General features: G+C 36.7%; 1 protein-coding gene across 7 annotated transcripts in view; it reads right to left on the reverse strand.

The window, feature by feature from the left end:
- LOC132105870 (liprin-alpha-2-like) overlaps window positions 1-26,614 on the reverse strand; it is a 216,017-nt gene that overhangs the window by 69,927 nt on the left and 119,476 nt on the right. The gene's annotated exons all lie outside the window — the stretch shown is intronic.

Consider the following 26,614-nt stretch of genomic DNA (forward strand, 5'->3'; position numbering starts at 1 on the left):
ATCATTTGTGAATGTGTCTCCTAAATCAGAATTTGAAAACCAGACACATTTAACATTTGCATCCAACAAAAATCATTCAACAAGTGTATTTTGTCAGGTAATTATGACATTTAACCAATGTTTGAGATATGTGAAACACTTTTTTTACTGAAATGTTTATCAGTAATAATGTGTTATTTTAAAAAAACACTAACATTTTTTGACTAAAACTAGACTAAAATTAAAAGACTTTTAGTCGACTAAGATACCTTGAGTTTTCTTTTGACTAAAACAAGATTAAAATGACGAGACTTTTAGTCGACTAAAACTTGACTGACAAAAAAAGATATGTGAATGACTAAATATGACTAAAACTAACAAGGACATTTGGCACAAGACTAAGCCTAAGACTAAATTAAAAATAGGTGACGAAATTAACACTACATCAGAGAACATAACTTTGGACCACTCAGCAGCAGTCCAGTACTTTTTGATGCGAGACGCTTCTGACGCTGTCTGTTGTTCAGTAGTGCCTTGACACAAGGAATGCGACAGCTGAAACCCATGTCTTGCATATGTGCGTAGTGGTTCTTGAAGCACTGACTCCAACTGCATTCCACATTTTTGAATGGGTTTTGTTTCACAATGCTCTCTAGGGTGCGGTTATCCCTATTGCTTGTACACTTTTTCTACCACATCTTTTACTTCCCTTCGCCTCTCTATTAATGTGCTTGGACACAGAGCTCTGTGAACAGCCAGCCTCTTTTGCAATGACCTTTTGTGTGTTGCCCTCCTTGTGCAAGGTGTCAATGGTCATCTTTTGGACAACTGTCAATTCAGCAGTCTTCCCCATGATTGTGTAGTCTACAGAACTAGACTGAGAGACCATTTAAAGGCCTTTGCAGGTGTTTTGAGTTAATTAGCTGATTAAAGTGTGGCACCAGGTGTCTTCAATATTGAACCTTTTCACAATATTACAATTTTCTGAGATACTGAATTTGGGATTTTCCTTAGTTGTCAGTTATAATCATCAAAATTTAAAGAAAAAAACATTTGAAATATATCAGTCTGTGACTGTGTGTAATGAATGAATATAATATACAAGTTTCACTTTCTGAATGGAATTAGTGAAATAAATCAACTTTTTGATGATATTCTAATTATATGACCAGCACCTGTATATTAGGGGTGTGCAAGGACAGTCGAACATTTGAATATTTGTTCTGCTCTAGTTATTCGATAAATAAAAATTATATTCAAATTTCGACATATTTTTGCTTGCCATAAAAAAATAAATAATAAAAAAAAAGACCACAATAAAACCTAATTTGGTCACTTTCTGTTATTCTCCACGGCATATTTGAAGATGTATGCAAGCAAAAAATTATGAATGAATGAATAAGAACTGCGGTCTTCTACAGTACTTCAAATATGCAGTGGATAATCACAGAAAGTAACCGCATTCAAGAACATTGTTGCGGCATCTCTCAAGCAACGAATAAACACCGCTAACTTGGAGAATGCAGTGAAAACTCCTCTTCTCGCGTCTGCCCTAGACCCTCGGCACAAACATCTCAGGTTTCTCGATGAAAACATGAGAGAAGTATGAAAAAAAAACTTTTTGAACATTATCAGAACATTTTCCTTGATGCGAGTGGTGCGGACGCAGCCGCCGTCACCAACGATGAAGAGGATGCAATGCCCACTCGTCGGAAAAGGCTGAGCCAGTTCTTCAGCGATGATTACAGAGAGTCCAGCCGAGACGAGTGGGAACAGTTCTTGCTGGAGCCATGTATTCCACCAGATGAGGATCCCATTCAGTGGTGAAACAAAAACACGAAGCGCTTCACAAAACTTATTCGCTTAGCACACTGTTGTTTGTGAGTCCCGACAACATCTGTGCCGTCTGAGCGCGTTTTCTCCGTGGGCGGTCTTATTGTTAACAGATTGTTAAGGAGCCAACTTTCCCCCGATCATGTTTACATGCCGTATTTCTTAACAAGAACATGAAAAACAATAGGAAAAAAAGCAAAAAAGATTTACTGACAGTTTCAAAGTTTCAAAGTTAAGTCTAAGCATTCTGTACAATAGCCTAATTGCTGCAGGCTGCTTTACGTTTTTTTTTTCTCTCTTTTTATCTTTACTTTTGTTTGTTTGCACGCATTGTTAAAGGTTTTCAGCTACAAAACACGATGTGTAATGTTCAAGCTTATTGTGTGTAAGCTTGTTCAAAAATTACGGAAACAATAAATGTTGCTGAAAAATAACGTCTGTCTCAAACTTAATTTCAATAAACGAATATTCGAATATTCGTTTTTTGTGAGCTCAAACATTCGAATGTGATATTTGCGGAAAACGCCCATCCCTACTGTATATATATATATATATATATATATATATATATGAACTATTAGAAATATTTTCAAACAAGATAACTAACTTTACTATAAGTATTTACAACCCGAATTCCGGAAAAGTTGGGACGTTTTTTAAATTTGAATAAAATGAAAACTAAAAGACTTTCAAATCACATGAGCCAATATTTTATTCACAATAGAACATAGATAACATAGCAAATGTTTAAACTGAGAAAGTTTACAATTTTATGCACAAAATGAGCTCATTTCAATTTTGATTTCTGCTACAGGTCTCAAAATAGTTGGGACGGGGCATGTTTACCATGGTGTAGCATCTCCTTTTCTTTTCAAAACAGTTTGAAGACGTCTGGGCATTGAGGCTATGAGTTGCTGGAGTTTTGCTGTTGGAATTTGGTCCCATTCTTGCCTTATATAGATTTCCAGCTGTTGAAGAGTTCGTGGTCATCTTTGACGTATTTTTCATTTAATGATGCGCCAAATGTTCTCTATAGGTGAAAGATCTGGACTGCAGGCAGGCCAGGTTAGCACCCGGACTCTTCTACGACGAAGCCATGCTGTTGTTATAGCTGCAGTATGTGGTTTTGCATTGTCCTGCTGAAATAAACAAGGCCTTCCCTGAAATAGACGTTGTTTGGAGGGAAGCATATGTTGCTCTAAAACCTTTATATACCTTTCAGCATTCACAGAGCCTTCCAAAACATGCAAGCTACCCATACCGTATGCACTTATGCACCCCCATAACATCAGAGATGCTGGCTTTTGAACTGAACGCTGATAACATGCTGGAAGGTCTCCCTCCTCTTTAGCCCGGAGGACACGGCGTCCGTGATTTCCAACAAGAATGTCAAATTTGGACTCGTCTGACCATAAAACACTATTCCACTTTGAAATAGTCCATTTTAAATGAGCCTTGGCCCACAGGACACGACGGCGCTTCTGGACCATGTTCACATATGGCTTCCTTTTTGCATGATAGAGCTTTAGTTGGCATCTGCTGATGGCACGGCGGATTGTGTTTACCGACAGTGGTTTCTGAAAGTATTCCTGGGCCCATTTAGTAATGTCATTGACACAATCATGCCGATGAGTGATGCAGTGTCGTCTGAGAGCCCGAAGACCACGGGCATCCAATAAAGGTCTCCGGCCTTGTCCCTTACGCACAGAGATTTCTCCAGTTTCTCTGAATCTTTTGATGATGTTATGCACTGTAGATGATGAGATTTGCAAAGCCTTTGCAATTTGACGTTGAGGAACATTGTTTTTAAAGTTTTCCACAATTCTTTTACGCAGTCTTTCACAGATTGGAGAGCCTCTGCCCATCTTTACTTCTGAGAGACTCTGCTTCTCTAAGACAAAGCTTTTATAGCTAATCATGTTACAGACCTGATATCAATTAACTTAATTAATCACTAGATGTTCTCCCAGCTGAATCTTTTCAAAACTGCTTGCTTTTTTAGCCATTTGTTGCCCCCGTGCCAACTTTTTTGAGACCTGTAGCAGGCATTAAATTTTAAATGAGCTAATTAAGTGGATAAAAGTGTAAAATTTCTCAGTTTAAACATTTGCTACGTTATCTATGTTCTATTGTGAATAAAATATTGGCTCATGTGATTTGAAATTCCTTTAGTTTTCATTTTATTAAAATTTAAAAAACGTCCCAACTTTTCCGGAATTCGGGTTGTACTATTTTTCTGTATTTTTGATCAAATAGATCAGCCTCGTTGAGCATAAGAAACTTCTTTAAAATAAATAAAAAAATTAGCAGTGAATCACAGTTTCAGAAGGCCTTGTTTCTCAGTTTTCATAATAACTTTGTTATAAATATGTAATAAATATGCACATGGAGAAACCCATACTCAAACCAAAATTCACATAAAATGGAGGACAAAGCAAGTGAAATAACACAACACAAAGTTAGCTTAACAATATGCTAACATCAAAATCTACTGAAATTAATTGCAAGTCACATTCACAGTGTGTTTCACGTGATGAACGTTATTTGAGTTGCACATCAAATCAACAACAGGATTTTCCATTTAGAATGCTCCCTTAAAAGTCTGCTGCTTATGTAAGTAGTAGACAGCAAGGCAGCTCACTAGGTTTTGAAACAAAGCTTATGAACTCCTGACATAGGCTACGTTTCTGCTAGAAAAGTCAGCCTGCCTTTGAAAGTGGACAAAACCGGAAAACAATAACTGTCAGATCAGATAACCATGGTGAGCGTCTCTGTATAAAGCAGATAAAACAAAAGGCCGAACAGCAGTGTAAGTACCCATAAATCACCTCTAGAAGCAGACGCAGAAATCTGTCGTGACTTGTGAAGAGCTCAGTTCACACCTAGTGAGAAATCCTTCCAGGGATCATTTAAAGAGGAGCTAATCAAAGGCGAAGCCTGTAATTTAGCTGATAAAGCAGGCACAGGCTGATGTATGTGCTTAACTCCACTCTTCCTGCTCTACTGCACAATGTTGAGCAGATATTAAGCAGAGTAGAACAGAATCTTTATGCCTAGCCACACAACAACAAGGACAGACAGAAATTGCGTCCATGACTTTCACATGATGTGGTCACAGAATAAAGGGACAGTCATGTTGTGGCTTCTGGTCAGCGTCTGTTTGAAGCCATTTTTATACTAGGGAACAGCTAAAATGTTCTACTGTTGACTTAATTATACACAAAATCTGTATAATTTGCCCATTAAAAATGACCCTTTAATTTAAAATGCATATACTATCTGCCTCATATCAATAACAAACAGAGAAGCGTGATTTGACTATGCATTGATGTATTGGTTTGCATTTGTACATTTGCATTTTAAACCCCAAATTGGTTGTTGAACATGGCAGCAATAAAACATATAATTTAATTAATATAATTTTGAAAGGCAAAAGCTGTCAAGTGAGGTTTTGAGTTAGGTAGCCTATTAATATGTGTTGACCTAACTTTATCTTTTTAACAGGAAAAGTGTTGTAATTGTTTTTTGTTGTTGTTGTTGTTTTATAAAAAAAACATACTTAAGACATACTTGAAAAAAAAAAGGCAAAAACAACAAATTTTCACTGAATTGTTTTTTTTTAAGAAAGACAATAATGTTTATTTAGTTAAATATTTCTACTAACTTCAATACTTAAACTTTAAATTTAAATAAACGTGTTCAAGTTGGAGTACTAAAATTACTCAAACTGAAAAAAAAAATAAAGCTAAATCATGAAACAACAATAAAAGTGCGCAAAATTGCTATAACAATGTATAATAAAAATACAAAAAAAGATACCTAATTAGCAAGCCACATCATTTGTCATATTCATAATTCTTAATATTCACCAGCAGCAATCTATTCTGTCAAATGACTCACTTTGAGAAGAGCATTAAACTAAACATTACTTTTTCTTCTCCCTCTTCTTCATTTTTTCGAGAGGCAATTCTCACTTTTGGATGAGAGGTTCAGTGGGTGCAACGATAGCCATTTGCACTTGGATGACATTTGCCCTCACTTTATTCTGTCTCTCAGTCAGTCTCTACAGAGGCCCGTCTATAAAATCAGCCCTTTTTATTGGGTTCTTGCTGCCAGGCCACATCAATACCCTTTCTTATTACACTCTACTTTAGAACAAAGGACTCAACTGAAAAATGAGACGACAGAGAAAGTGTTTTCTTCTCATACCAGTCGCAGATGGGTCTCACACTGAGCTAAGTTGAAAAATACTGCCCAATTGATTTTACACAGTTACACACCAGGAAGCCGAAGATGGTTTTACCTTCCAAAGAAACAACTTGAAACATAGAATAATTGTTGACAAATTAATGACCATTGCTGTTATCATCCCTCATCTCAGGTATTTGTAACAGATTCCAGAGCAGTAGTAAGTAAAACAGGCCAGCCGATTAACACGCCTTTCGTACAAAACATGCATTGCATTACCATCTGCTCAGAACTCTCTACAAAATTAAGCATGACATTCACAAGACTGTCCCGGCACTGGATAATCAACAAGTTTAATGTATATCATCATCCAAGATGTGGGTAAACATTCATTGCGAGGTCTTTGCCCTGCAAAACTCATACCACTGTGGTGCTAGAGTGCTATAGGTGTGTATATTATTTGCATCTGCTTTAAAAAAGACTTGTCGGTTAAACATATTGGGGAGTCACACCACATGACATTTTACAGTCTTAACTAACCTTACATTGTCATAAAAATATCAAATACATTGGTTGGACCATATGATTTGGTGGACAAACATTTATTTTTATTTTTTTATTAATAAGCAGTGAAGCATTTCACTGTAGTTTTTCCCCCTAAGAAATAATAAAAAATTATTTTTCATACAGAACAATATAAATCAAAGAGATGTATTTGAGTCATTGTATGTATGAAGTGCATTTATGATGTAATAAACAAAGTTTAATATTTGTATTTGTATTTGTATTTAATAATTGCCGATTATTCCCTTGAAAGTTTAATTACGATTAGTATTTACGATTATCACAATTTACCTCGATAGATGTTAATACCATTGTTTGATGCAAATGTATATTAAAATAAACACGCTGAAAAAACTGAAAAACCGTTAGATATTTTCTTTAGTATTAAGCCTCAAGTGTCAACTATACATTGGATGGGTTTCTTCTTAGAATTATAAAAGAGTAAATATATGAATGGTATTATAATATTATACAAAAACTAAAATTTTAAGATAACATGTAGATAGAAAAAAAACGCATCTTAAGCACACAGAATAACATAAGTGGACTTTGAACGACTAATTGCCGCTTTGATCGATTATGTAATTGTGGCATCCATAATTGTAATCATGATTAGAAATTTGATTACTTGTGCAGCCCTAGTTCAAATCAAGTAATAGTGACAGCTACCTTAGCAACAACCATAAAATATTAACAAATGAAGCCCCTGCTATGAAGTCAAAACTTGCATGGCTAAAATAACAGCTGATCAAGATAAAGCATTGACATCTGCATCTCCCATCTTCACAAGCTTCACACACACCAGCGTTTATCAAGCCGTCAAGACTTGTGATGATATTCACAATGCTATTTAATCCATGGATTTGACATACACTCTGATCCACATTTCTTGTGTGCGTTAACGGCCTCTTGTCGCGCTCTAAGCTTATCTGCTTTGCCCAGCTTGTTCTCCCATAGACCGCGATTGGCACTCGGATGGTCTGTGTCATGAGAGTCTAACATAAATTGAAGGCGCTCTAATGCAATAAAGTGTCGCAGCCATTGTAACACACTGGGAAGTTCCCTGTGGATAACGGCTTGCCATCACATGAGATGAGACGGTCCGTAAATAAAAGTTGCCTGTGTTCTGCCAGACTGCGCCAAGCCAATAAAGTTTTAAAGGTCAGGACGGTTTCAATCTTGCCACTTAGAGTTATGCCCACTATTATGCAAAGTGGTGCAATGCTAAATCAGATTTGTACACTGATAGACAGACACACACTGGCACTGACACACAAACAGACACTAACACGCACACGCAGGTCAGAGACGGGAGCGTCGGGGCCTGAAGTAAGTGCTCACTTTGCATTAGTGTAACGTCTGGTACTGTGAATCTCTGGCATTTTCTTAAAGGTCTTCCAGCACAGGGGAGGATCCGTTTAGGGTTTTGCACCTAAAAACACAATAAAACATCTTGGGCAGGTTCCATTTGAAAGTGAGCATCGCTGTGTTTGACGCTCTCCACTGCGGGCATCTTAAATATATTGGATATACTGTTTAGGAATCTATGCTTTATGGATTCTTTATATTAATCAGGATATTATTTTTATAACACCTGCAAAGTTCATGCTTATAGCTGTCGTGATTGCAGTGGCAAAAAAATGTCTAATAAATTAATTGAAAAATAACATGATTTTTAATTGAAGACTTTGAAGTACAAACAAAATTCCAGCCAAGTGTTGTGTGTTGCAAAAAATCTCCATTGTTGTTTACAACTTGTTGCGTGGTTTATATGTGTTTATACTACGGGGCCGTTGAATGCTTGAATCTGATTGGCTGATGATCGTTTTGAGGTGTGCAATTATTTTCTGGGAAACGCACGGCAAATGTAGCTCCAGGCAGCTCTCCTGACCACATTACAGTTCCATATCACTTTGCATAGTAAAGCTGTAATAACGGTCACGCAGTTTGCACAAAAAGGTGTTGTCAGCGCTGCCCTGGTGATTTTATCAGTTAGCCTATAGTGTAGCAACTTAAGGATACACATGACATTTTTGACTAGTGAGGAGACAGTGCTGTTTAGAGATGCACAGAGGGAAGTTAGCCTAATCCACACAAGCTCTCACTTTCTCTGTTTCTGTCTCTCTTGCTCTCTTTCTAATAACTTTATTATTACTGCATTAGAATGCTATCAATGGCTCAAGCCTCCATTACCAACTTTAAAATGAAATTTTGGAACCAGCAAAAGAGACATTGGATGAGATGCGGATGAAAAAGTCCTACTCACAAAAACCGGACGAATCCCTTTAAATATAATATCTGATCGATGTCTTGAGGTGTGGTAACCGTAGTATAAGTGGAATAATTGACTCCGGGCCGTTGAATTATTTGAAAAATAATGCACACCCATCATCAATTATTCCTTACTTAACAGGTTATTAAAATGCTTAAAGGGTTAATTCACCGAAAAATGAAAATTATGTCATTAATAACTCACCCACTCCACCTTGTCGTCCCAAACCCGTGAGATCTCCATTTATCTTTGGAACACAGTTTAAGATATTTTAGATTTAGTCCGAGAGCTCTCAGTCCCTCCATTGAAACTGTGTGCACGGTATACTGTCCATGTCCAGAAAGGTAAGAAAAACATCATCAAAGTAGTCCATGTGACATCAGAGGGTCAGTTAGAATTTTTTGAAGCATCGAAAATACATTTTGGTCCAAAAATAGCAAAAACTATGACTTTATTCAGCATTGTCTTCTCTTCCGGGTCTGTTGTGAGCACGTTCAAAACACTGCAGTTTAGATATATCCGGTTCGCGAACGAATCACTCGATGTAACCGGATCTTCTTGAACCAGTTCACCAAATCATTGCGAAAAAATTCGCGTCCCCAATACGCATTAATCCACAAATGACTTAAGTTGTTAACTTTTTTAATGTGGCTGACACTCCCTCGGAGTTCAAACAAACCAATATCCTAATTCAAGTAAGTAAATGAGTAATTCATTTACTCAAACAGTACACTAACTGAACTGCTGTGAAGAGAGAACTGAAGATGAACACCGAGCCATGCCAGATAATGAACGAAAGATTGACTCTTTCAAGAGTCAAGAACCGTTTCAGTCGGACGCGTCCGATTGGAGAACTGATGAACTGATGCGCATGTGTGATTCAGCGTGAAGCAGACTGACACACAGAGCGTCTGAACCGAACTGATTCTTGTGTTGATTGATTCTTAACTGATTCTGTGCTAATGTTATGAGCCCAGGTAAACCGAAGGCTTGAATCAAGCACAATCATTGCCAATGACATCATTACGTTGAGCGCAAAAGAACCAGTGAACCGTTTTCTTCAACCAGTTTATTGAATCGAACTGTTCGAAAGAACTACTGGTGATCCGAAAACTGATGCAACCGGTCCATGACTCGAGAACGAGTCAATCGTTCGTTCGTTATCTGGCTCGGGCTCGGTGTTCATCTTCAGTTCTCTCTTCACAGCAGTTCAGTCAGTGTACTGTTGGAGTACATGAATTACTCCGGGATATTGGTTTGTTTAAACTCAGAGGGAGTGTCAGCCACATTAAACAAGTTAACAACTTAAGTCATTTGTGATTCGTTCGCGAACCGGATATCACTTAACTGCAGTGAATGCACTCACAACAGACCTGGAAGAGAAGACAATGATGAATAAAGTCATAGTTTTTGCTATTTTTGGACCAAAATAACTGACCCTCTGATGTCACATGGACTACTTTGAAGATGTTTTTCTTACCTTTCTGGACATGGACAGTATACCATAAATATGTTTTCAATGGAGGGACAGAAAGCTCTCGGACTAAATCTAAAATATCTTAAACTGTGTTCCAAAGATAAACGGAGGTCTCACGGGTTTGGAACGACATGAGGGTGAGTTATTAATGACATAATTTTGATTATTGGATGAACTATCCCTAAAAGTTTTAGCAAATGAATTTAAATACTTTACATGATCAACGGTAATTTAGGCTTTTATTCACCTATAAACCATTCATTCATCAAAACATACATACAGTATAACAATCAAATATGGTAAACAAAAGCTCAAATGTACTTGCCTGAAGCACATTTGAGATTCCTTTATAAACTTTTTGAAGCTTGAGGAGTGAAATGAACTTTAAATGAAGGAATAGAAAGATAAAAACATATGTGCTGTTTATTAGTACTTATAAAGCACATATTCATCATGAGCATATTCTACATCCCTAATCCTACCCAACACCTAAACTTAACAACTACCTTACTAACTATTAATAAGCAACAAATTAAGAATGTATTGTGGCAGGAGTCATAGTTAATGGTTTGCTAATGGTGAGAATTGGACCTTAAAATAAACTGTGACCTAATTGTTAAAAACAACAACAACATTGAAATAAAGATGACTGGTTATAACTTCAATGATCCTCACATTATCTTTTCTTTACGCCCATCTGTAGTGAAAACTATAAGAATAAGCACATGCTCATAGAAGAAGAAGAAATTGATGATGACATACGGCAAATGCTAAATCACTTCATCACAAACTCACACACTCAGACGAGCTTCAAGCCCCATAGGAGCTCTGCAGGATTCAGCATCACAGCGGTACGGATGCCTCCATTTGGGAGTCGACCACTAATACACCAGTTATTTTTAACACTGTTTTTGATTCTACTAGAATAATAATTTTCAAAGATACAATTTGCTTTGAGGGAGCAGTTTTTTGGCAGCAGTATTGGATCAGAATTGGATCTTCTGTCTTCAGGAGGGTTTATTCCCTTTGAGCCATCAGGAAGATCTCTAGCACATTTGGAGGTATTGTTTTCCTGCTGGGAATCCTGTTAGAACCTCTTTGCTCCTCCAGATTTAGATCTCTCCTGGAGTTTGCAGCACATCCCATCACAGCTCACTTGCTATTTTGAAACTTCACATTTCCAACCTGTTCTCACTTTAATCTGTTTTTCTGCTTCTGTCTAGGGCATGTTTCCAGCCCTATAAAGTAGTCCATGAGATTTGAGCACTATAATCGAAGTCTTCTGAAGTCATACGAAGGAAAAATCAATAGAAAAAATATTTGCCTTGGCCCAAGCATTCAGATTCTTCAGTGCGTGTCTCACAAAAATAACTGCATCGGAGTTCATTTTTGGATGAACTATTTCTTTAAAGGGTACATAACATACACAGTTCTACCTAAGGTTAATCTTGAGTACCTATAGAGTAGTACTGCATCCTTGATATATCCAGAAAAAGTCTTTAGTTTTATCATATTTATGAAAAGAAAAATACAGCTTTCTGATTCTCTCCGGAAAAAGCCGAGCTCCTGGAGGCGTGCTGTGAGCGGAGCTATAATACTGATGTTTCGTGTCGTTTCCATTAATATATATTCACTTATGTGCTGATTTCCAAGAAAATACAGAAATCTGATGAAATTGTACTTACATGAATGGGGTCTTTTATCACTGGGACGGCTCCATGTTTTAATAGCAAACGATGAGCAAATCCAGTGTCGACAGCATCGACTTGGGCCTTGTTAATAAAATATTCGTCACTCAAATGACCAGAACACACAAACGCACTTGATACACTCTGCTGCTGCCCCGTAAAAACAAATCGCATCCATTGTTCATGTAACGCTGGGTTCTTGGTGAAGCTGAACACAGTAAACTTTCCCTCACATCCAAAAATGCACTTATTTGGAGGAATTCTCGAACAAATCCTACGCAGCGCTGCCAACGATTTTGAAGCGCGTTGATGTGCACAGTCTCGCTCTCCTCTGGTGAATCTGTGTTTGCGGGCACGCTTTTCAGAGAGAAATGCTCATATAAGGAGTTCCGTTCTCATCTACGTCATTAGATCCACGATCGAAGAAAAACAGCCAAAACTTGTACCAACCCGGAAATAAGATTTTCGGCACAGAAATTCTCAGTCATTCTTCTAAATTCTTTTTTAAAACGTTGGCCATGTTTAGCATGAGAATCCATCTCTTTAACACTGTGAACAACTCTGAATACACGAAACACCATTGTACCCCCCCTTTAAATATAATGCACACAAAAATCTGCAGCACCACTGAAGCATTTCAACTCTCTCCCTCATCAATTTTGTTTATTACCTAGGACACGTTAAGCAGGCCTGCCCGCACATCCAAACCTCTGTCACGGTAGGTATTCACTAAAATATGGATCTTCTGTGTCTGCTCTATTACAGGGGACTGCTGGGATAAAGCCATGCAGAGACAAATGACCATGCATTTATTATCTTTCCATTCTCTATATCTACAAATATATATACAAAAGTAATGCATATAGTGTCGAATAAAGTGCACAAACATAATTTCTAAATGGATAAAATGGTATATCAGTGACAATATCGGCTTGGGCTATAATAACCCAATTGTACATAATCATATTGGTCTGATTTAGACAGTATTCTCTTTTTCTATAGTTAAAATGCAAATAGACAAGGAACAAAAATTTGTCCAATGACAGAATAATATTTTTTTGATTTATTCCCTTCAACATGGTTGATTCCCTTTAACAAGCAAATAAAAATATCAATAACAAAACCACCATCATCATCAACAACAATAATATATTTAAAAATCACTTAAGTTTCCATAAATAATATAATCAATAGCTCTCCTTTTTTAGTTAGTTCTAGACTATTTGACAAAAGATATATATATATAAAAATATAATAATTGTTGTGTAAGTGTAAATAATGATCTACTACTCATGAATAAACTTCACTTTTAATAGCTACTATTATAGAAAGTTTGGGGTCAGTATTACTTTTTAGTTGATTTATTTATTTATTTATTTATATTTTTATATAGCAAGGATGAATAAAGATGTGCCAAAAGTGACTTTAAAGATGTAAATATTATGAATGTTTTATATTTCAAATATATGTTGGCCTTTTGAACTTTCTATTCATCAAAGAATCCTGAAAAAAAAAACGTGTCATGGATTCGTAAACAAATATTATGCAGCACACAGAATATTACAATGATTTATGAAGAATCGTGTGACACTGAAGACTGAAAATTCAGCTGTCACCGACATTAATTGTAACATTGTAAACAGTTAAATTGGAATAATACAACAAATTCAAGTTTTTACTGTATTCTTGATTACATAAATGCAGACTTTTTGCCATAAGAAAAGTAAGTATAAGTGTAAGTAGCTTGTAGTGCTACTATGTTTTCTGAAGGTTAGCTTGACTGTGGTTTAGTTCGTTTCAAAGCAGCTTCTCAATACTGCTTCATATGCATGCACACACATTATTTCTCGACTAAAGCTGTCAGAGAAGTGCTGTGGTTTGAGGCCTGAGATTTCTCTGTGTTTGATCAGATGGATTAACCTCCTGCAGACGCTCTGCAGGCCAGAAAAAACAATCACATTCTTCTGCGGAGCCAGAGACGAGACGCTCAGACTGCACGCCACATCTCAGGTATACAAACAGTCGCAACACTCGCAAACAAACAAATAGCCACACAACACCACCAGGAAGTCTTCATAGATTAAACAGCATGACGAGAAAAAAACACACATCCTGTGTCTACGAAAAAAATTCACAGTGCTAAAGACCAAATTTGGGCTATTTAATGAGCATGATTCTTCCAGTCAGTGTCTGTGGTTTCTAGTGGTTTCTACTTCAGTCTAGTATTCCTCTAGTCCTGCCTTCGAGGAATCCAGAATGAATGCTTCATCGAGGGAACTGCAAAATTCAGATTGACGATTCTGTCAGACAAAAGGGCAGAGGGACTGTAAAACATCCCAAAACTACACATTCACCCTCCAGCCTTGACTTCCTCTCAAAGGATGCGCTCGGTCCCTTTGCCTCGAATGTGAGGTGGCAATAAAAACCCTGAATTTTTAGTGGTCCCAAGCGCATGGGGAGAAAAATCCCGCTATGCTTTTTTTTAATGAAGACTGAGGTTCATGTGAAGGTGAAGTGTCAGGTTAAAATGATGTGACAAGTCACACAATGAAAAAATGTTAGAAGGTCAACATCTTAGTTTGAACTTCTACATGTTTCTGCTCAGATGAGTTTGATCTCATCAATAAATAATCTACCTAAGCTTTTCTCATTAATGCTGTATTAGGAAGCCCTAAGCATGTGTATGGGCAGCACTGACTTCATAATGACGCTGAGAGGTTTTGTAACAGTACTGTTGAAATCATTATGGGTAAATGACATCGCTCTGATGAATTTGTGAGGTGGCTGTAGCCAGGTATCCTGAGGATGCCAGGCTGCCCACTGGAAGCCTGAGATGTCTTTGCCAAATTAATAATATTTGGCCGAGATACAACTATTTGAAAGTCTGGAAAATCGCTTTTAAAGGTTGTTCAAATGAAGCTCTTAGCGATGCATATTACTAACCAAAAATTAAGTTTTTATATATTTGTGGTAGAAAATTTACTAAATATCTTCATGGAACATGATCTTAATATCCTGATGATTTTTGCCATAAAAGAAAAATGTATAATTTTTAAAAGAAAAAGATTGTAAGAATGGAACAGTAAAAGCCTTATAATTGGTTAAATGCTTTAACATATGCATTAACATGTAATTTAAATGTAAACTACCTAAAAAGGATTTAAAATCTGATCAGAGCAACTGTATTATTTCTCTTGATCAACAGTAATTACTGAGATGAATTTCTGCCCAGAGACTAATTAAAAAATTCCCCTTGATTTCACAAACTGTTATTATTTCATCATTTGCGACTATTACATTATGCATGATATAATATGTCTTTCGCTCATAATGAATCTGTATAACTTCTTTAACTCATCTCGAACAAAACAAACTAAAGTCATTTTCTCAGCTTTTGCTGTATTATAAAGCGGGTCAATTAAGTTATTTCAGTGTGTACAGTATGCTGCTTCACATGCGCCATCTTGCAGAATAAGGGTGAGACAGAGGTGGTCGGAGGACCAAAATGACTGTCACATGTTGTATCTCGAGATGACATATATAAGATTAATCTCTATCACTGGCACTGATCTGATCATGGCTGCCCTGTCTGCATGTAAAGGCTCCAGAAGCATTGACTGTTGCAAGTGTTGACTGATCTTACAGCAAAGAGCTTTTACTGACAAATGTCAGAGCTTAATATTAGACATGGTCAAACTGTGAGTAATATATCAGAAACTTAGACAAAATAAAATGTCACACTGAGCAATTGTTGGGTGGCCTGTTAAAAAACAACATCTTTAGTTTTTAATGAAGAATGAATATGAAGTAAACAGTTGCAAACGGTTGCAAACAGTTTATCAAGCTGTACATGACTCATCAGGGAGTCTTCTGAATTTCACATCTTATTGAGGGATCTGTAGTAGTTAAATCATCAAACAACCCCCCTACCTGTGCTACAAGTTAATATTATCGCCTGGAAAGCATAAAAGCGATTATTACTATAAATACTAGAAAAATAAAATACGAACAGCTGATTCAGGCTAACTCACTGCAGGGTTTTATTAGTAGATCTCTTTTTTAAATTTGGTGGTTATAAATATGCATCTACACAGAATTAAATTGTGAAAAACAAAAAGAGATAATGATTGAAACTACACAATTTATAAGGACCACAATTCCAATTGCAAATAAAATGTTGGAAATAGCTGAATGGTTAATATTTTCTCATTCAACAAGGTAGTCTTTTTCTCTCAAAGAGATTTCTTCTAGTCATTCCTCCCGTCATTTACATCCACAGCAACTGCATCACCCTGGAAACCCAGATTTAAAAATGTTCATATGTTTTGTTGCTATAGTAAACCGTGACAATCTTTCTTACGTGTATTACATCTGATTTTGATCTGACTTTCTTACGTGTATTACATCTGTTTTACATTCTGCATTGTGGAAAAAGCGAACATTACAAGAGAAGCATGCTGCCCATGACAACACTGACAGTACATACATGTTTTCTACTGTTGTTAAAATTGAACTGCTTTCCCTGGACAGTTAATGTTACTGACTTTCAAAACGCATCACACCCAGTCAAATTAAATTAAACTTACTGCTGTTTCTTTAAGTGAAGGCTCTAAGCGCAATGTTAAAAAACATATTAGGTGAATTTTTTTTCTTCCAGTTTTAGTAAGGTAGCACGGAAAGTAAACAACATGCAAAACAGCTCCTTAACTGCAAGAAACAGTGACACAACCACACGCAACAACCTCTGCCCTATAGTCACATATACACTCATTATATGCCATTAAGCTAATTATTTATATCCAAGCATCATATTTGGTGGTTTCCATGGAAACCTGCTTTTTATTAGCCACCAATATGTTGTGTCTCTCTCTCTTTTTTTTTTTTTTTTTAAGCATAAAGCAATAAAACATCTTCAAAGTAGGTGCAGCCACGTGTTGAATTCTGGAGAGATGACAGCACTAATGAAAGCGAGTCTAACGAAGCTGATTGATACAGACTGTTGATTCTCATACTTAAAATGGAGAACATGCATTGCACAATAAACACCAACAAAGTCAAAGGGAATACTAATAAGTATATGTGTTATAAGTATACGTTTTTAGAGATGTCAGTTTAGCTCGTAATGGCTAAAATGTAAGGTGGCCCAAGAGAAACAAGCTCGAAAATAAATAAATCTAAAACATTATCACAGATTTATCTAATGAGTGCAGTATGGTTTCTTATATAAAAATAAAAGAAAAAAATAAATCATACTTCTAACAAATCATACCTACTCTAGGCGATAGTTCTTCTAAACAAACATTACTATTAGTAAGTTATTCTACTTAAAACGTGCCAGAAAAGCACTAATGCATTATTTAACCTTAATCTTTAAGGATTTGTCTTAATAAATTAATATTTAATAATAATAAAAAATACAAAATAATGCTTAAAAACTTATAACAAAACAAAGATGTCAGTGCTGTTATCTCATAATGGCTCAAATGTAATTTGGCCCAAGAGTGGTTCCAGAGGCACTCCTACTTGAAAGTGATCCTCCTTTAATACTTTCTCCTATCCCAGCTTTCTGAGATAATTATAAGCAAACCATTTGAAGGTTGAATCCTTTTGTTTTAAAACAGTCTTTGTATTTGCAGTTATGTTTGATGATAGTAGCTGAACAAAAATTACACACTTAGCTTTTAAAAAGCACACAATATTCTCCATCACAAAAGAACACTAATCAATCAAGGCTTTTGGTTTGGTAGAAAATTCCAACCGACTCAACAAAAAGTTCCTGCCAAGAACATTGATCTCAGATTAAAACCCTGACTAGAAAATATTCTGAACATTTATCTTCCATTCTCCTCACAGTATGGGAGAGACTGAACAGAGAAAGCAACAAAAAGGAAAGGCTAAATCACTGGCATACACATGGGGACTTTCCCGTGGGCTGCACCCCTCTCACGACAACTCCGACACACTGAAAACAGATGCTAATTATAGAGGATCATTAGGCCACTGTGGAAGGCAGGGCTGACATGCTATTAATTATGGCCAAACCCCATCAACTGGAGGATAGCAAAACCCATGAAGATGTTAAGCTATACTACAGAGGTTACTGAACTTAACCTTGAACATCTCAGCTTTATTGTATTGTATTTAATAAGAGTGGTAATTTAGGTTTATTGACTGTAGCAGATTATCTGTTCCTTTCACATTAACTAACTTACCCATTTTTCTAGGGCCTTTGTTACATTTTATGGATAGAGATGCAACAGAAAAATTTATGAGGTAGATTCAAATCTACATCTCCCATCAACATGCCACCAGCCACTATGTCATAACAATGCTAACAATGACAGTGAATAAAGACACAGTTTTTTTTCTTTTTTCTTTTAAGAAAGACTGTTTTTGCCAGAAAGACAATGTGAGGGGGAATAGGATCCAGAAATAACCCAGTCTAAATTTCAACACTGGTTCCTATGAACACATTAGCTCTTATAGTGTGTGTCACACTAGAATGAATGCACTACCCTCTGTGCATTTTTAAAAGAACATCTGCATTTATCTTAAAATTGTATCCCAGTTTCACAGAACATAAAATATGAATATTTTGAAAAAGAAATTATGGGATAAAAATTATGCCCTGGTCAAGTATTATTGCTCTGCACTATAAATCCATATTCAACCTACCGACTGTTTAATAAAAAATAGGAAGAACACACACAGGAATGAATTAGTGTCATTCTGAAGTGCTTCTTTCCTCTCTTCTCTGTTCATGGGAAAGATATAGGTTAGACTCAGCCAGTGGGACTTTACACAGGTGGAGCTGTTTCATGTCAAAATCTATTGAGAAATCACACTGTCACTGAATTAAAAGTAATACCTCAAGTCTATCAAACTCCTATAGGAATACAACACAGAATGCTAGAGAAATAACAATCAGACAGCACAAAGAATGCAATATGCTGACCATGTCTCACAGTAAAGAAGCACATATTGCTCTTGCCAGGATGTCTGTTTTCTCTGAATACAAGGCCACCACAGGTATCTGGTAATGTGATGGAGACAAAAAGTCAAAGCAACCACAAAATTCTATCAGAATTTTGCTGTAAATACTATATTGTGGTTTAAATCGTTTAAATGTTTGTTCAATCACAAAAACAAAATATTGTTGGCAGTCTTTATGATTCTATGTAATTCACATTTCTGAGTTATCTATGACTCAAAATGCTCCATATGCTAGATAAAATGTTATTGCTATTTTTACACACCATTTCCCCAAGTATCCTTATAAACCTATTGGGAACACATTGTTCCCTTATTCTCTAAGAATGCGTAAGACCAGACCTGTACTACAGACTATCCATATATTACCTCAGAAAGTCAGAGCCCCTCATTGTTCATCCTCAGAGATTCAGGAGGACTTCCATTTAGCAGAACTGACAGGAGATAACCGGTGGGACTAAATGAATACGGTTGCAAGGGTGGAACTGAGAACACATGTCAAGGTAGTTTGGCAGCTGTGTGCATGGAGATGGGAGTGCAGAATTCCTTTAGGGAATGTGGTGAAAAGCTTGGTAAGCCTATGAATCTGGTATTCCATCTTGCTAAAAACACAGAAGACGCATGGTTTTGCAAGCCTGTGGATCATAGCAAACCGAGAGACAAAGCTCTGCCCCAAAAGATATATACAACTATATTGAGAAACCCTTTACATTGTGAGTAAATCATTTGCATACTACAACCCGAATTCCGGAAAAGTTGGGACGTTTTTTAAATTTTAATAAAATGAAAACTAAAAGACTTTCAAATCACATGAGCCAATATTTTATTCACAATAGAACATAGATAACATAGCAAATGTTTAAACTGAGAAAGTTTAAAATTTTATGCACAAAATGAGCTCATTTCAATTTTGATTTCTGCTACAGGTCTCAAAATAGTTGGGACGGGGCATGTTTACCATGGTGTAGCATCTCCTTTTCTTTTCAAAACAGTTTGAAGACGTCTGGGCATTGAGGCTATGAGTTGCTGGAGTTTTGCTGTTGGAATTTGGTCCCATTCTTGCCTTATATAGATTTCCAGCTGCTGAAGAGTTCGTGGTCGTCTTTGACGTATTTTTCGTTTAATGATGCGCCAAATGTTCTCTATAGGTGAAAGATCTGGACTGCAGGCAGGCCAGGTTAGCACCCGGACTCTTCTACGACGAAGCCATGCTGTTGTTATAGCTGCAGTATGTGGTTTTGCATTGTCCTGCTGAAATAAACAAGGCCTTCCCTGAAATAGACGTTGTTTGGAGGGAAGCATATGTTGCTCTAAAACCTTTATATACCTTTCAGCATTCACAGAGCCTTCCAAAACATGCAAGCTACCCATACCGTATGCACTTATGCACCCCCATATCATCAGAGATGCTGGCTTTTGAACTGAACGCTGATAACATGCTGGAAGGTCTCTCTCCTCTTTAGCCCGGAGGACACGGCGTCCGTGATTTCCAACAAGAATGTCAAATTTGGACTCGTCTGACCATAAAACACTATTCCACTTTGAAATAGTCCATTTTAAATGAGCCATGGCCCACAGGACACGATGGCGCTTCTGGACCATGTTCACATATGGCTTCCTTTTTGCATGATAGAGCTTTAGTTGGCATCTGCTGATGGCACGGCGGATTGTGTTTACCGACAGTGGTTTCTGAAAGTATTCCTGGGCCCATTTAGTAATGTCATTGACACAATCATGCCGATGAGTGATGCAGTGTCGTCTGAGAGCCCGAAGACCACGGGCATCCAATAAAGGTCTCCGGCCTTGTCCCTTACGCACAGAGATTTCTCCAGTTTCTCTGAATCTTTTGATGATGTTATGCACTGTAGATGATGAGATTTGCAAAGCCTTTGCAATTTGACGTTGAGGAACATTGTTTTTAAAGTTTTCCACAATTTTTTTACGCAGTCTTTCACAGATTGGAAAGCCTCTGCCCATCTTTACTTCTGAGAGACTCTGCTTCTCTAAGACAAAGCTTTTATAGCTAATCATGTTACAGACCTGATATCAATTAACTAGATGTTCTCCCAGCTGAATCTTTTCAAAACTGCTTGCTTTTTTAGCCATTTGTTGCCCCCGTGCCAACCTTTTTGAGACCTGTAGCAGGCATTAAATTTTAAATGAGCTAATTAAGTGGATAAAAGTGTAAAATTTCTCAGTTTAAACATTTGCTACGTTTTCTATGTTCTATTGTGAATAAAATATTGGCTCATGTGATTTGAAATTCCTTTAGTTTTCATTTTATTAAAATTTAAAAAACGTCCCAACTTTTCCGGAATTCGGGTTGTAAATCTTCACTCTGGGTGACTAAATGATGTCTAATATTAGCCAATGGCTAATAATTTCACAGATTTTACTCACCAGTTTGTGAGTTGGAGGCTAAGTATGAGTTTAGCACAGATATATTTTCAATCGCAGAACACTTCCAAGTTTCACTCTCTGTCAAGTGATATCTTCCAGTTCATCTGAATGGATGCACAGCACACCTGTATTTGACCTACCATGAACTCTAGTATAACGGTGATGATGAGAGCAGAGAGAGCGAGAGAAAGTCTTACATACATGCAGAATTGAAGCACTACATGTAAACTAGGGGTGTAACAGTTCGTGTTTTCATACCGAACGGTTCACGGGGTAAATTCCAAATGGAAGCGATCATCCCTATGCCCTACTCCCTTCGAAGGGCAGAGCCCTTGGAGTGGAGACTTTGGAGTAGGACACGTGTGTGCCATTATGTAGCCATTTGGAATGCACCTGGCAAAGGGAGCGACACAATTTCCTCATTTTTAGCTGGCATGTTCCCGAGACAACGCAGCATGCTATCTGTCAGCAGGTGTCGCTGTTTTAATGGAATAAATGTCTTTTAATTATAATTAGCAGAACTGTTGCAAATTAACATACATTTTATATATATATATACACAGTGGGTACGGAAAGTATTCAGACCCCCTTAAATTTTTCACTCTTTGTTACTCTTTGCAGCCATTTGCTAAAATCATTTAAGTTCATTTTTTCCTCATTAATATACACACAGCAGCCATATTGACAGAAAAACACAGAATTGTTGATATTTTTGCAGATTTATTAAAAAAGGAGAACTGAAATATCACATGGTCCTAAGTATTCAGACCCTTTGCTGTGACACTCATATATTTAACTCAGGTGCTGTACATTTCTTCTGATCATCCTTGAGATGGTTCTACAGCTTCATTTGAGTCCAGCTGTGTTTGATTATACTGATTGGACTTGATTAGGAAAGCCACACACCTGTGATAAGACCTTCCAGCTCACAGTGCATGTCAGAGCAAATGAGAATCATAAGGTCAAAGGAACTACCTGAAGAGCTCAGAGACAGAATTGTGGCCAGGCACAGATCTGCCCAAGGTGGGCACAGGATCCCCAAATCCAGGTGTGAAAAACTTGTTGCATCTTTCCCAAAAAGACTCATGGCTGTATTAGATCAAAAGGGTGCTTGTACTAAATATTGAGCAAAGGGACTGAATACTTAGGACCATGTGATATTTCAGTTTTTCTTTTTTAATAAATGTGCAAAAATGTCAACAATTCTGTGTTTTTCTGTCAATATGGGGTGCTGTGTGTACATTAATGAGGAACAAAAATGAACAAATGATTTTAGCAAATGACTGCAATATAACAAAGAGTGAAAAATTTAAGGGGGTCTGAATACTTTCCGTACCCACTGTATATTATGGTTATTTATTATTTGCTATTATATTCTTTTAATGGAACTTACTGTACAGCACTTTGGTCAACTTAGTTGTTTAATTAGGTGCTTTATAAATAAAGTTGCAGTTGGAGTTATAAGAGATAAACAGAACAAATCACTTGATCCATTCAGGAGTGACACAGAATTGTGTTATACAGTTATGTGATATGAGAACATTAAAGGTTCTGGCTGAAAACAGCCACGACATGGTACACTCCATGTCAACAAACAGCAATGTAAACAAACTTTAATTGCTTCTTTCTCTTTAAATGATTGGTTCTAATTAATTTTAATTGAAGGAAAATGTTGATTCAGTAAGACCCTGATTAAAGATAAATATCAGTGTCTCTGTCTTATATTAATTAACTGTTTTCTATTTACAAAGTAAATTATTTGTAGCATTTGCTGTGAATTCAGTAATACATTATTATTTGTTTTTGTCCTGTTTTATTTATTTACTCCAACTGAAGGACCTACAACGGAGCAAACCATTCACTGGGGAACTGGCGGGCCGGATTGGCTGAAATTACCCAGGGCAGAATTTTAACCCCAGTCCAGCCATGTAACTCGTAACATAGCAACAAATAACGGCGTGGCGGGTGCGCTGGTTTCCTTTGCACTGAAGCAATACCAAATAGTCGAAAAACACCTGACTCACACAGTCTCTACACTGGACATGGCAAAATACAACAGAACCCATTATTATCAGTGATACTGTCTTACACTGGATGCAGCACAGTATGACAAATCCCCGACAGTTAACTGATGCCTCGATAAATTTAGGACGTAGGCCTAGAGAATATATTATAATGACTAGATAATCCAAGATATAACAGGTTCATAATGTAATGAGGGCCCCCTCGGGGCCAGTGACAATGAAAAACACATGACACTTCACTTTAGTGTGGTGCAAATTAGTATGGAACTAAATATTCTATGACAAAAGGGAATGTTTTCAAAAGTGACTAATATATTCTTGCTGGTGATGAATGACTTTGAAGAATCGGATTCATAATAAAACTATAGGAAGACATGAGAGAGTTCTGCACGAATTCAGAGGTTTATGAGAAACCACAGAACGGTGGGCCAACTCAAGTGCTCAATCAAGAGCTCGACCAGTAAACCTTCAACACACGGTGAATTATGGAAATATTATTCATTTATTCCAATCTAATTGAGTCTCGTTTTTGAATTACCACTCCTCCTCACTCAATGGGTTAAAAGCAATAGAACGAAATGGAGAGAGGAGTTGCATGCCGATTGGCTTAGCCCCCTTGGGTAATCGCCGACTAAGGTCTTCTGTACACTGGGTAACTCTGAAACGTGACTTCCTTTGCAACTGATGTGACTGAATGACCTGGAATATCTCAAGCCATTCAAAATCTAATTTGATATATTCATTACATGCAAGTTTAACTAGCATGCTAAAGAAAGTTTTGGCAAATGAGGCAACTACACTTCAGAATATCTATGTGTAACTGCATATCCAATAACCATAAATATTGATGATATAATTTAGAAACTCTTCAGAGCGGTTTATGTGAGGAAAAGACCAACATTTATGTCATAATTCACTGAGCATTCAAATATAGCATGTCAGGTTTGATGTCAATGCTGCCAAAGACCTGCTTGTGTTACAACCAAAAGTAAAACGAGAAAAAGATTAAATAAAGAATTCAAAATGGAATAATAAAAGATCTCTATATAAAATATTTTATCATATATAAATGTATCTGTAAGTATATGGCCTATCAAAAGCAAAAATTTCACAATACTGTAAAAAAAATAAAAAAAAAAATAATAATAATTTTTAACCAAGCAAAATAACTTTAAACATTTATTATAAGAAAAAAAAAGTAAATCGATGTCTTGAACTCCATTAATTCAAACCTATCAACTCTAACATGTCACTGTTACATGTTTTATGTATACATTGTGTGAAATATAGAGGACTAAAGGAGGATGAAGCTGTTTTTAGGGGGCTTCAGGGGTACTGTCAATGACAGTGAATCTGGGCAGAGGGCATCTTCGCAGTGCACTTTCATGCTTTATTTACAAACCCTGTCAGTCATGTGTTGCTTTGAGATGCTATAGACAAACAGAGTGACGGCTCTTTGACTGACTCTCACACTTGCTGGAGGACAACTCCAGCTTGTGTGACACTGGCTTTGCTCAACAGAATCAAAAATCTGACATGTCCTGTTCTTATGTTGAATTGGACAATATCACTTAACATGTAACTCTGTAGTTGGAGAAAATTAATATATGCTGTGCGTAAAAACCTTGAGCCGTATGGATGACAATGATCTGAGCCCTGTTGTCGAATATGAAAGACAAAAATTTTAACATTTACCACTTGCACTTACAATGGAAGTCTAGTGGGAAAATATAGCGTTCAAATTATTATTTTTAATTAAAAGGGATACTCCACCCTAAAATAAAAATTTTAAACCCGAAAAAGTTCATCTTCCGAACACAATTTATTTTGGATGAAAACCTGGAGGCTTGAGACTGTCCCATAGACTGCCAAGTAAATAACAGTGTCAAGGTCCATAAAAGGAATGAAAAGTCGTCATCAGAATACTCCATCTGCCACCAGACCTGCAATCTGGGTTATATGAAGTGACGGGAACACTTTTTGTAAGTGAAAATACCGTGCTGCGTATGCTCTTCTGTGTCCTCCATACCACAAGGATGTGCTGTTTTCTTTCAAATCAAAGCTAAATACATGTAGAAACAGCGCATCCTTGTGGCCTGGAGGACACAGAAGAGCATACGCAGCACGGTTATATAGCATGACACAGAGGAGACCATTGACGAACGGAGCTTTTAAGGGTTTGGAACGACATGAGGGCAAGTAGTTAATGACAAAATTTTCATTTTGGGGTAGAGTAACCCTTTAAGCACATTATTGCATTATTTTCTTAGTTTTTTTTTTTAAGAGAACTGAGCATTAAATTTTTATAAACTGTACTTTTTTCTGTTATTGTAGTCATTACGCATTTTTTTAAAGACTGAATATGATTGAACACTGACAAGGTTCATAAGCAGTGCCTCACAAACTTCAACAAATGCACTGTTTCAGACATTTCAGCAATGCATTAGACTTTAGACACATAAAACCTAAAATCGAACATGACTGAATGACCTTATACAGTGTCAAAAAGGGCAAGCATTATGACAGACAGCGCTGTGAGAATAGTGAGGTATGGGTTTGTGCTAAGAAAATGAATGACACTTGAGGTTAGGAATTAATGCAAACTCACACACATGTGCACATGTACACACAAGCAGGATGAATGGACTACTGTTAATGCAAAGTCACAGCACATTTGCCAAGGCCTTGGTGGACTCAGGTTAATCACAAGGGCAAACTGGTCCCATTCATTACCATTTTTAACATTGCAATGCAGACATTTATTGCTTTTCCACAAAATGAGGTCATGCAAAAAAAACTAAATATTAGCCTGAATTAGAAAATTTGATTACAGACTAAAGATTTTCAGGAAAACACCTTAGACCATGATTTTAATTAATTGAATTTGTTATTAAATCCATGCAAAATGTTGAAATGTACAGAGCAGCAGGAACCAGAAAGGTCAAAAAGGTAACAGAATTTGGCTTCTTATTAAAAAAGTGATGATGAACCAAATGCAAGTAGTAAATCAGTTGCTCAACTGAGAAGATGCTATGAAATTAGCTCATTATACCCCAAATGTTTTTTTTACGAAGTCTTTTTATGAACCAACTATACAACTTTAAAGTTCACCAGCACCAGTACATGAGTCTTAACCTGAATCCACCGAGGTTTTATGCTTCAAACAACAACACAAAACCTTTCTTGAGGCCGTCATCTT

Source organism: Carassius carassius, chromosome 26, assembly GCF_963082965.1.
Source record: "Carassius carassius chromosome 26, fCarCar2.1, whole genome shotgun sequence".
NCBI lineage: Eukaryota > Metazoa > Chordata > Actinopteri > Cypriniformes > Cyprinidae > Carassius > Carassius carassius.